General features: G+C 45.0%; 1 long non-coding RNA gene across 1 annotated transcript; it reads left to right on the top strand.

The window, feature by feature from the left end:
• Window positions 1-340: 340 nt before the first annotated feature.
• LOC120403033 lies at window positions 341-1,326 on the top strand. The gene is made up of 2 exons (XR_005597430.1): window positions 341-478; window positions 777-1,326. It is a non-coding gene; the product is annotated as an uncharacterized LOC120403033 (long non-coding RNA).
• The last annotated feature ends 11,995 nt before the right edge of the window (window positions 1,327-13,321 follow it).

The following is a 13,321-nucleotide window of genomic DNA, read 5'->3' as shown; positions in this document are numbered from 1 at the left end:
CTTAATTGTTGGATAGAAACAAATACGCAGTCTTAATGGTTTCCATGGCTAGGTCATGAGCCTTTGTGACTTCATACCGTGAGCATTTTGTCGTATATCAGAAAAGAGTCAAAACAGAAATTCGGAGGGAAGGGGGGAGATGTTCTGTATTAACTATCCAACACCATATAGATCCGCTTTTGGCCGTTGACTAAGAAAACCTCTCCAGTACAACGGAATGCTCCGGTATAACAACAACATACCTGGTTTCAAACACACAGTGACACACGTGAGCAAATGCACTAAAGGTTTCTTCTCCGTGGGGACTCATTGACCTCACATAGCCCCTAGTTACTCCAGTGGCAACCCTTGTGACGTCTAAGGGATACTAAGTCCCATCCTGCTCCCACTCAAGTCAATGGCGGGTTTTACTTTTGCCTTAGCAGAGTCTTGCAACAGATGCTTTGTGGAGGTTCTTTCGAGCCACGTTGACATAAAGGTAGCGTGTTAGCGTGTTAGAGGCATTGCTGAAGGGCTTCTCCGCGGGTTAAAAACAAAACTGGGGGGGGGGGGCACAGCTATGCGGAATAGATTGGTCCGCGGTTCAGCAATGGGCATTTTTTAAAGTAAAAGGCCCCCACAAAGGGCCCGATGCTGAACCAACTGTTGTGGGAATTCAGCACCAACCAGGACTCCGCAGGGCAGCGCCAGGGGGGCGGGGGAAGGGGTCCAGCTCTTCCCTGATATAATAGTAGTCATTGCGTATCCCCCCAAAATGCTATCTGTTAATATCCCAGCACTCCAGGGTTACAACAACACCGCATCGGAGATCTGTGATGGACTGACAGGAAGTCTTCGCTATGTGTGAGAGTATCAGACATGGCCTCCCTGTTGGAAAAGTTTTACCATCCAGCATAAGGAAGTGCCAGAAGCCAAGGTTTCACCCGCAACATTAACTGGTCCATCTCTGGCGTCCTGTTTATTGTATGGACCGGCCCAACAACACGATGATATGTCAACGTTGACATTTAACACGAGGAAAAAGAGTGGGGCCAACCTGGCCAAGCGACGTCCCTATTTTTGAACGTTTGATCTTACCACTTTAATTTTGCATTACTGCTTGACTTTGTGTGTAATGTTTAAGGGAGGAGGATGGGCTTGCTGGAAGTTTAAAGGAAAGAAGAAAAAGGGAATCTGGTGGTAATTCGCTAGGGCAGGGGAGCTTGAAAGGCCCTTTCTCTTCAGCTAGTTAGTTTGCCAACCTTGCAAACTGCAGGCTGGGCCAACCGCGCTTGTCATTTTCTTTCTTCACAACAATTTGCTGATACAGTCATCTACGCTTGTAAATTCTTGTCTCCGTGTTTACCTTGCACATCTTGAAGCTCCAGTGATTTTTTCCAGCAATATTTGCCATTTCTTTGAGCCAAGTGAACCCGTAGCTAACTGCACATACATATGCAATTCATTTTTTTATGCGCACCTGTAGATTTACAGAATAAATAACTACTGGACATGATGAGTGTGAAATTCTAATCAACTCTGTGAAATCAAAACATTTTTTCTAGCCAAGCAGACACTCATCCTCTTAGCGAGTCTAAATCCGCGTGAAGTTTCAAGTCTAAATTAGCAGCCATTTTTATTCCAGCTCTAAATAGTGTTCTTAGCCTTTTGTTTTTAAATGGGAAACTGTATTTTTCCCACCATATGAAATCCCAAACCGTCTTGAAGGAACTTTGTCCAGATTTCCAGGGGGGGAACGGTATCTTTTGCAATTGAAAATGCGTGGACAAATTCAGTCCCCAAAGGCTTTTAGAAAGTTGTCAGCATGTTTACATAGGAAGATATTCCCGACAGTGTTTTGCAGACTCCATAGAGTGGCCATTAGCAGGTGCCTAACTAAAATGTGATCAGATATTATTAATAAATAATAACACATTAATCATTGAAGGTGAGTGGTAATTCTGGACCATGAAGGGAATAGCCCACGAAAGCTTATGCTACATAAAATTGTTAGTCTCTAAGGTGCCACAAGTACTTCTCTTTTTTTTTTTTTTTTTTTTTTTTTTGCGAATATAGACTAACACGGCTACTACTCTGAAACATGAAGGGAGTGGCATTTATACTTGATTATATTCTTTGACGGTCACAATTTACTTGTGAAGGCTGCCACAGGATTTTAAGCAGAAAAATATGACCTGTGTACTAGCCTACGTGCATTTTGGGGGGGGGGCGGATTCTGTTTGTTAGGGACCACACGGAAAACAGCAGGGCTTTGTTTAGATTTTTTTTGCAAATGTATGTCCATATATTACCCTGGCTCTGCGCACGAGATCTTTGCACCTGATGATGGAAAATGCTACGTCGCTCACAGTATGATATCCAGCGAATTGTGAGCTATTTGCACAAGGGGGTGGTGGGATGTTGACACCACAGAGAAATCAGCTATTCACTATGAAGTTTATTTAAATTCATTTACGGGGGGTACCTTAGTCCAATTGCTTAAATAGCTGTGAAAGCTGATATGGAAAGTAGTACTGTATATATACTTGCAACACACAGCGCTGGGTGACATCACAGCGTTACACAGTCACTACCCAGCAATTAGCTGTTCCCGACAGCTTGCGAGTTAGTCACCCAGCTTAGGGGTTGTGTCTTGGACCTGAAACGTGCTGTAGTTTGCTGAGGTTCAGTGGATTTTGGTGGGGTTTTGGCTACACCCTAAACCAGAAACCAGGTGAATTTTGTCTGATTTGGGATGTCAGTTTGGCATCAAGCTGCGCAGGAACCCCCGCTCCAAAAAGCCCTCTTTGCCAACAGCCCCTGGGCAAGGTTCAGCCTTAACTTTTGACTCCTCCTGTGAGGCTCAGGGGCTGTCTGGTGGCCTCTATTACACCCTCACCATCTCTCTTCAGGGAGGCTGCTGGTCCAGTCCTTCACCCTTCCTCCAGGGCCAGCTAGCAGAGTCCTTGCCCCACATGGCACAAAGTTCCCATCTCCGTCCCCTCAACTCCACCTCAGTCAATAATACAAGGAAGCTTCCCCGTGCTTCTAGAGCATGGCAGGTCCAGGATCTGTTCCTCCAGCCCCACGGATGTGCCCATAACCACCCTTTGTCTCATTTGGGGGGCGGGCGGAGGTGTCCTACATTACACCACGCTTTTGGGAAAGGGCATTTTTCAGCCTCCCGAGTGAGGGCAAGTTCCCTGGGAAGCAGCAGCAGTAGGACTGGAGAAGCACATCCTAGGCCTGCTGAGCATTCCCATGGAGGGGAGTCAGCCAGCACCACCACCGCTCCCCCACGCATACAGATGTTACTGCAGCGTCAGAGCCAGTGCTAGGACAACAGTGAGGGGTCTGCCTTCAACAGGAAGCTCATGGGAGAAGCTTGATCATTACTAATGTGACGGCACTGAACTGCAACACTGGGGTACAGGAGTTAGTCTCCAAGGGGACAATCTTCTCCCTTTCTTGCAGGACTGGGGGACGGGGTTGGGCAGTATCCCTGTCTGTCACAGGGCAGTGTTATCGGCTCTCTCCTACACCAGCAAGGGATGAGCTGAGCCAATTGCATTGCGCCTTAAACTGCCCTGCAGACTAAACAGAGACCTTCTTCTCCCAACCGAGCTGTGCCACGAAGCAGAGATAGGGAGGCAGGCGGAGGAGAAGCCCCAAGATCAGCTTACCGGGGCGGCGGGGGGGAGAGGCATTGCTTGGGCGAGTGAAAGGGGAAATGGCCGTGTACATGCATATGCCGATATACAAACAATGAAGGAGCATTCCTTGCTGTTAGCGCGGGGACAATCGTGTGCTGATGTGTGGGGTCGGGCCTCGCAGATTGTTTAGCCCAGGATACCTCCCGCTCACAAGCAGGAAGCAGCCTATCCATTGGCTTAAACGATCTTTAAAACGTGAACCCCTAAAGGAAAAGCTGCAGTGAGCTCAGGTTAAGGCCTCGATCCTGCCTCCCTCGAGCTCCCCGCCGCGCTTCGTCCGGCAGCTCGTGGTAGCGTTGAGTGTGCTAGGAAGGCTGACTGGGTGGGCACAGGAGGCCCCGCAAACCCTGGTTTTGCTGCTAGGCACGGAAGGGGGGGGTGGCGAAGAGGTCAGACAATGGCACTGCGTGCCCACTGGCTGCATGCCACCGAACTGTGCTCCAGAACGGCTCTGTCCGTGGCATCACATCCAGCAATTTCCGATGGAGTCGGAGGGACTGAGGGTGGGAGGGTTGAGGTGGTAGCTGGTGGGCTCTGCAATTACACAGATTCTCCGGGTAACAGAGGGGATTGTTGTTTCAGCCTCGGTGACCACTGGTGGTGTACACTACTCCAGTGGTTGAGCAATAGTCGCCGGACACTTAAAGACCCCTTGTGTGGGGGCTATTCACTTGGGGCTAGAATGGAGCACGCCTATTATTTTCTACCTGAGACTGGAACAGAGGATTTCTGTTTACATTGCACCTTGCCGGGGAACCTCCTCTCTACCTGAAACTCAAGATGCAGCCTGTGCTTTAGCCTGATTCTACTCCTCCGTTAGAAAATATTGCACCTGGACTCCTGTAAATACTGTGTCTATTGTGGATCTAAGATGCTGAACTCAATATCTCTGTCCTGTGTTTTCAACACGCAGCCCTGAACGCGGGGAATTCTCACGGGCTGCAAGTAACAAAGGACAAAATACCGCTTAGCTCGGCCTTTAGAGCCTATCGGCTGACACAGTAAGAAAGATGTCAGACAAAAAAGCATTTCAATACTGGTGTTAATAGGGGTCAAACTTTACAGAAATCGTTACATGTGGTCACACCGATTTTCCAACACTACACATATAGCTGTTTGTCCCTGGACCTAGACAGACAAAGTGAAGGGTTCATTCCGTGTCTTTTCGTTTCATGTAATGATTTAGCCTTAAGGGAATATCCTGCGCTTTTGTATAAAGCAAACATAAAACAGAAGCCACTAATAAAAGTCGTTTTCTGAAGCCGCTAGAAATCCCAGCAGCAAATAATCTCTATATTGAATCAATGATTGACTCGTATTCGCAACGATATAGTACTATGCTACCACCCAGGAGTTATTTACATTTGATGAAAAATCACTTTATGTAATTAAAAACATGCGGCTGTAATGAACGTTTCATCAATAGGTTCGCTGATGCAGCTGGACAGAGAGAGATCTGTCCTTTTCAAAAGAATTAGTGTAGATGTTATTTCCTTTTTTTGCTGTAAGAAGTAGATTGACTCTCACATATAAGATAGCTGGTTTAATTTGCTGCCATTTTAAACTATTTTTCTCTTTATAACTGTAACACTAACTCTCAGGAGGACAAATTTAAGCTTAACGCAAAGATTAATTTCTCCATCAACATAAAAGGGCTAGTTTCTTTTATCCGTCCGGCAATAGTCAATCTTTTGCAATGGAATGAACCCCGAATTCAGCATTAGTTATAATTAACTGATTGATTATATTAAGTACATTATATTATTATTTATGACATTGAGGCTTTCATATGATGTATTTTAAATGGAGACGAAAGGTATTTTGTAAATGGAATGGAGAGACCCGGTGTGAGAATCTGCACTAAAATCAGTGTTTTCTCCTTGCTGGGCCAAATGTGTTACTTTACACGAGCTGGTTGTGTAACCGATTTCCTGTCGATTATTTTTAATTACAAGCCACACAAGCATTTAGACCCTAGATACGTAAATTCGACAATATCACTTTTTTTGAGAAACCAACCGAACAGGCTGCAAGTTTAAATTAAACAGAATATCTGTCTGTAATGCCATAAATAAGCGCCCATTCCCATCCCTCCCCCAAACCCCAGTGAAATCGGAGTACAAATGTACTTTGCTCTGCAACTTTGGAACACACCGTGAACCTAACTCCGGAATTGTTCAAAATATGGATCCAGGCACTAGGTTTATTAAGAAAACAATAACTGACACTGGAATCCACATCCAGTGATATCTTTGCTCTTTTATACGACAAATGAGTAAATATATAGTTAAAAAAGCAACGGCACAGGAGGAGTTCAGGTAAGTGCAATGGTGATATGGAGCCCACATCATAACAGGTAAACCATGCAAGGCAAGTATGATTCCACATAGCTAGCGACAGGATTTTATTTGCTCTCGAAAGGACTTTTTTTTCTTCATGGAGAAAAATAATTAACCCATCTCTTAAATCGGGAAGAATTGTAAAACTTTAAATTGTAGCAGTCCTATAACCACTACAATGGTTAAAAGTCCGGCCTGCAGGCCAAAATGTTCTTTAAAACAATTGCTTGCAATTCACCTTTCAAGTCATATGCCATTAATCTCGATTTAATAAAGAAGCGCTTTACATATGCACAGTCTCTACAATGTGCATATAATAGGTGGAAGACAAAGATAGAAAAGCTGCTTGCTTTCCTACTGCCTTTCCTTCCACTACAAATCTCTTTCTGTTGAAGTACTCAGACCTTCTCTGTCTCCTACTCTTCCCTACAATACTCATCTGTATACGCTGCAGCATTATTCAGATGCACATGTACTCTCGTTCCCCAGAGTGCATACATACCTCGTGCTAGCTCACTTCACACTAGTCATTGTAGACAAACACCAGAAATGCTGAATCATGGGTTTCTGGCTAAGATACTAAGAATTTTGTTTTAAAAGGCCTCTCTTCCAGAGAGACTGTACAGTGAGAATTGAAATGCAATGATACATCTATATTTTAAAACGTATAAATATAATGAAAACCATTCAAAAACCCTTCGATTACTATAAAGGAGAAAATTAGAGAAATAGAAAATAGAAGAAAAGAAGAAGAAAATAAGAATAAATAATGGATTAACGACGATCATAATAAACAAATATCTCAGCTGAAAATAGTTTTAAGGTGCAAAGTACAACAGTTGGAAAGGATCAACTTAGATAAAAGTCCAGGAAGAGAAATTTCACACCATGGGAACTCATGGGGGAAAAACACTATACCTACCCCCTGTAAAATCCGTAAAAGTCTAGTGGTCTCAGTGTATAGGGATTTTGAATATATGGCTAAAGTCTGCTAATTACTGGCAAACCCATCGGAGTCAATGGACTACATGGGTGTAAATAAAGGCAGAATTTTGCACATAGTCAAGGCCTGCTCCACCAAAGACTTGAAAAGACACACTAGGCTTTTTTTTCCTCTGGATTTTGGGACATTCTATATATAACAGAGAAGCAGTAAAGGCCTAAAACTTCTTACACTTTTTCCTTGCAGTTCCCCTTGCAGTATCCCTCCAAGGATAGCTCAGTGGTTTGAGCATTGGCCTGCTAAACTCAGGGTTGTGAGTTCAATCCTTAAGGAGACCACTTAAGGATCTGAGGCAAAAATTGGTCATGCGAGTGAAGGCAGGGGGCTGGACTCAATGACATTTCAAGGTCCCTTCCAGTTCTAGGAGATTGATATGTCTCCAATTATTACCTTTTAAAGTGAAAAATAGATGTAGACAAATGTACAGGTTTGACTTCTGCATCACGGATATTTCCCTGCTCTGCTGGTTTTGTTGGGTTCTTCCTGTTTAGACTCTTTGTCACACGTTTTAAAGGTGTAGTCTACTCATTTAGGATTTGGAATTGTCAGAGCTGATTGTCTATCCCAGTCCCCCTCAAAAACCTCACCGCATAGTTGTGTTTTCCCTTTCTGGAATACCTTGTGCACGGGATACAAGTGAGGTACTTCAAGCCCAGTAATTACCTTTTGCCTTTGACTTAGTCAATGGCACATACCTTTCCACCTGTCACGGCACAAATGTGAGGGAGAATCCCAGGTGTAACGCTACAAAGGTAAATAACATTTGCTGCAGCATCAGTGTTCTGAATCAGCATCTGTGTGTGTGTGTGCGTGTGTGTGTAGAACGGAACGATAATTTATAGGATCGTGCCCTGAAATAAGAATGTTGCAAGAACGCTCATCTGAAATGTTTCAGTTTTGTTTTTAAAACAACTTGACATATGTGTTTCTGTAGATGGCGCTCTTACTAGGTGTTCTGGAAGCAAATGTAGAGTTTGGGGGGAAATTACCTAGAAATTCCCAGTTGGTTACTGTAATGTGGTACAGAACAATAGAGGGATTATTTTCATTTACTCTAAATTAATATAACGTGACAAATGCAACCCTGATTTCTTTATTAGAAAAGAATATGCTTTTAAAATCTGTCTGCTGCTTTATAGCGATTAGAATTGCCTATTTCCCCTTGTGTCTTTAACAAAAAATTCTAGTGCAAAGACAAATTAACTCAGCACTGAGCATTTAAGTCAAATGTTTGTTCACAAGGAAAGCCCTAACGAGGCACTGTCTGGTTTCCACAGGGTCTGCTAAGAACAAGTGGCGGCAAAGTGATTAAAAGGGCCAAAGAAACTAACACATCATTAAGACAAACCGACAAATTGATCTGGATATTCAAACTAGAATGCGAGACGGTAATATCCTGGCCGTGAGCTGTGTAAGATCCCGGAGCCCACCGAGTAACTAGCTCCTCCAGTAGCCGCGCCTTAAGCACCAACAGCCTGATCCAAAGCCCCCAGAAATCAATGGAAAGACTCACAGTGATTTCCATAGCTTTGGATTTGGCCTTAGCTGTAGCCACGGTGGTCTGTGCAGCTGGAAGGGAAAGTTGCATTGATAAGCTTAGGGGGGCCATGCCGTCCGCGTGGACAATTTACAATTGAAAAAAAAATGTTTTAGGTTTATGTTACCCGCTTGTTTTTCTTAAATAAATAAAGACAATTGACAATGGAAAAGCCTGGTTGCGTCCTCACTGAAATCGAAGGGAGATTTGTCATTGCTTTCAGTAGAGGCAGGATGAAGTTCTAACGTAAAACGAATGGGTCTCCCCCATCATCTTTATTTTCCCATCTCCTTACTCCTGGGGAATGAAACCAATTAACTTCTTCTAGCGCTACCTGCTTGCGTTCGCCACAAGGAGCCTTAACTTTCATCATGGTTTATATGATACCCACAAACGGTGTCCCCGGGGAATGATCAAGGCGATCTATTACACACAAGAGCACGGCTGAAATGAACGAACCCGAACAAATCGATATGGACTGGCCTTCCCAGGAGGGCTTTTAAGCTTCCTTCTCACTTACTTACAGCCACGATTCTATCCAGATCCCCTTTGGAACGCGCTTTAAGGACTACGGCAGGACTCAGGTTTAGGGCTGAGTGAGGAACCAGGAGATGTTCCTGTGAATCACAAAATCAGAAACTTCGGTCCTTGCACCTAGGTGGGACGAACTTCACGTTCGTTAGCAAACGGACCCGCAAGCCTGCAAATCCTGCAGCCCCTTCCTCGGGCAAGCATCCCACTGAAGTCAAAGTGAGCTTTGCCCGAGCAAAGGTGGAAGGATTTGGCCTCATACAGATGGCCTTCAGGAGAGCACAGGCTGGGGGCTCCCTAAAAATCCGACGAAAATCATATGCAACAAATTTACTCTTAAAAAGCGGAACAAATCCTCAGTTTTCTTTTAAAACAACCAACCCCTCGCGAGCTTGCAAAGTGCGACCTTTACACCCATGAACTCTTTGACAAGAGGGAGAGAGACGCCTCATTTATTGGCAGTTACTTTTCCCTCCATTTTGAACCTTGTGACTAAATAGATACGTTTAAGATCCAATTCGATTTTGATTATTCGCGAATGCAAAACAGTTTCCTTCGCGTTGTAACACGAGGGTGGAAAATGCAAGGTTATTGGTCATATTTGATCTGGTTTGTGCCTTTTGTGAGCTCATCATATTAAGTCGCATTATGAGACTTAGCCCTGAATGGGGGAGGGGGGGCTACTTTTTCTTTTAAAAGGATGCTTAGGAGCCTCTTAAATCTAAAGTTCATTAATTGGTACTCCCTAGTCTTTGGAAATATTTGCTCACACATTTGAATACTCAATTATTTTCAGTGAGTCATGTGTGTATATCATCCATATACACTATTTTCCTCTATGCACGTGTATACAGAGAGTGCATTTTAAAACAAAGAAACTACACATGCACACCTGTAGTCCTCATTGATGCAAAGGTGGGGGCTACAGAAATATAAAGGTTACTGTACAGTAGAACCAACAAGAGAACAAAAATAAATATCTGAAACATGCAGCCAGGATTACTATTAATTTTTGTCCAGCATGAAGGCCTCTTCCCACAAGAACAGAAAGCGATCCCAGTGCCGTATTAGCCGGAGCCGCTGAACTTCAGGTTTGTGGGAACTAGTTTGCAGCGTTCCGACAAAGAGAGGAACTCGGTTTTGAAAACCTCTCCCTCTACATTATGTTGAAAGCCACTTTCAGCAGCAAGGGTCTGTCAGGGGCTTTCTTTAAGTGCATTTTGTCTAAAGACAGCAGAGGATTAGTACCTCTGAGAACTCTGCAAAAACACCTAATTCAGGGAGTTTCCAGCCTGCAGCCGAAAGACGAGAGAGGCCCTGTGCGATTCCACAGCAAACCCTGTGAAGCACCTTGTATCAGATCGTGCAGATTAGCGAGGTGTCATCTGCTCTGCATGTGCGCACTCAGCATGCGGGCATCCAGAGAGGTCCCGCTTGAAATACATTCCTCAGATATCTTAAGCAAGGTACAGTGCCCGAGATCCTGCAACTATACTGTGAGACATCTGATTTTAATCCCCCCCCCAATAATCTCCCCCCCCCCCAACACACACACACACACACTGAAGGCCATTTATACACTAGTCATTCCGGTCACTGTCGAAGCAAATGTTCACACTATTAGTTCATCACAATCCATATCTAACAGAAAATGCTGATCATAAGGGGAGGGGGAGGCACTGTTTACACAGGTATTTAAACGAAAAGTCCCTTTTTATATCTCACTGTAGATATATTTTTTCATTGTCTCTGCGACCTGATACAACATACAGTCCCATTCGTTCAGGGCTCGGTCGCTTTTCTAGTTTGTTGGCAACACATCTTTTTTTGTTTGTTTTTTAAGGGTTATAACTGTTGTGTTCCTGTTCGCTAAAAATACCAGCCCTGTTTATTCATCTGCCCACTGTGGGCATATTTACATCACTCACCCACGGACAAGGACAAAACCTCAGGTGTGGCTCTCCCCCTGTACCTGAGGACGCCAACCTGAGCACAGGTTTGCCTTTCCTTTCACCCGGCACCAACCGTGCCGAAAGACTCCACAAACGCTCCTCCAGACCTTCCCCCGAGGTTGCTTGTTTTTGTGGAGTTTGTAATAACATTGCTGCCGGGGCAGCTCTAGGAAAATGTCTGTTAGGAGATCCCAAATACACACGCATCCTTGTTAGTTTCATCGAGCAGTGGCTGGGTGAAGTGTGCCCTTTTGATTGTGTAAATCAATCGTCCTGAGTAGCAGTTCACTGGAATAACCTCACTCCCCGGCATGAATATAATATCTATGTGTCTATATACGCTCCAGGAGGTTCGGTATTAGCGGAATGACACCACATGCTACACTTTTTCTCTGCGGCCCCATGACATCCAGCCGTTAAAACACACATACAGGGTGCTTTGTCCTTGCTGAAGGGTCAGATTTAGGCATTTTATGTACAAAAAATGTTCTACTTACCATCCAATTATCCCTATTTGAAGGCGTGCTTTTCAATCGCTACGTTTAGGGGGGGGGTAAGTTTCCGTCAAAAGTCAACCAACACATAATGAACGACTAAAAGCAATTTTAAATGGGTCTCTGGGGGGATTGTTTTATTTTGCTTAATTTTTAATATGGTTGAAAAGTTTGGGATTTAAATCTCATTGAGTCTCTGTTGAAATGTCATGGTGGAGTATCTTTTTAAAGCAATGCACGTAGATTCCGGTTGAGATCTCTACAGAAAATGATAGACGGAGTGTGTGAGTGTGGATGTGTCTTTTGTCACAAGCGTCTGGGTTGCCATTCAAAACTCAGCAAGCCCCAACCATCTAATATTAGGGATTGATGTGCATTTGGTCTTTAGTAGCCAGAGCAAATTCTTCGTGCAATTCCAGGTGGAGGAAGGCTCTCCGAGGTGAAAACAGGAGGGCAATGCATTCACTAAGGGCCCGATCAAACTCCCATTGAAATCACGGGGAGATGTGCCATTTACTCCAGTGACTGGATCCTGTTTTAAGCCACCGGAGTTTAGGTGAGTAAGGACTCCTGGGTTGCTTCTCGGTACCAAAGATATCGATGAAGGCCCTTCCCAAAGGCACTGACCGCCAGTGACTCTACGGCTGCCCATATCCGTCCCCCTTACTGAAAGATGGATCCAACCAGGAGGCCAGATCCTGCATTCCCTGTGCCCTCCAAACCCCCATTGACTCCCGCGGGAGTTTTGCCGGAGTTCGGATAGCAGGACTAGATCCTAATTTTTTAACTGAGAAGGATCAGAATTAAGACAGACAGAGGGGGGGGGGAATCATTTTGGTAAAATAGGCAGAATCGGATACATAGCAGCACCCTGGAGTTAATCCACCAGCCACGGTGCACGGGAAAAGATGGTAAGAAATACTGTCAGGCACGCACCAGTGCTAATTCTGTAAAACCCATTTCCTATCGGAAACACATTAAAATAGATACTGAGAACTGGACACCACAAGAGAGCCAGGTGTAGCTAGACAAGACCACCTCAGACAGCCTGTAGCTCAAGCGCTCAACAGAGCAGACCCCTGGAAGCCTTTGCAGTATGATATTAGTATAATATATGCACAGACGCTGACCTTTCAGGGAAAACCATCCATTTAAACGCAGGGATCCCGTCAACAACCTGCGGGTGGGATGCAAAGAAAATCAGTGGTCAGTCTCAAGTCATCTGCAGATATAACATACAACAGCTCGGGCCTGAGCTAAGTCACCAGCCAAACTCCCCTGGACTTGAAACGGAGGCAAGATCAGGCCCGCACTTTGCTACAGCGCGGTGCAGTTAAAAAGAAACAGATTTATTGCATTAACCAGCCGGGCTTTTCCGTGTCAGCCCCGCACATGCACCCACTTGGCGTTTCCGTTGTTATTAGGTGCGTGTGTCGGCTGCTTTTCTACCGCACCTCCCTGTTAACTGCTCCCAGGAAGATCCCTGGAATCTGCTCTGCTCTTAACCTGTTGCAATGGGGTGTTGCACCGATGCAGGTTTGCCCAACTGGGACTCTCCGACTGCACAACCCCACTGGGAACAACGGGATCTATCCGCTTTGGGGGGGGGGTCTCACGGCCCCCTACATCCACAGTTATTCCGCTTGGAAGCCGCCTGCGCTTTCCCCCAGGCGCCCCACGGACTGATCTGACTCGAGCAAGAACCACTTGTCCTGTTTGCTTTCCCGTGTGCAGCCTTCTGGTCTCAGCCCCACCGCCGCGCCGCACAACTGC

This window comes from Mauremys reevesii, linkage group 4 (assembly GCF_016161935.1).
Source record: "Mauremys reevesii isolate NIE-2019 linkage group 4, ASM1616193v1, whole genome shotgun sequence".
Taxonomy (NCBI): domain Eukaryota; kingdom Metazoa; phylum Chordata; order Testudines; family Geoemydidae; genus Mauremys; species Mauremys reevesii.
The sequence above is the reverse complement of the archived record's forward strand: the minus strand, read 5'-3'. Positions and strand labels throughout refer to the sequence as shown.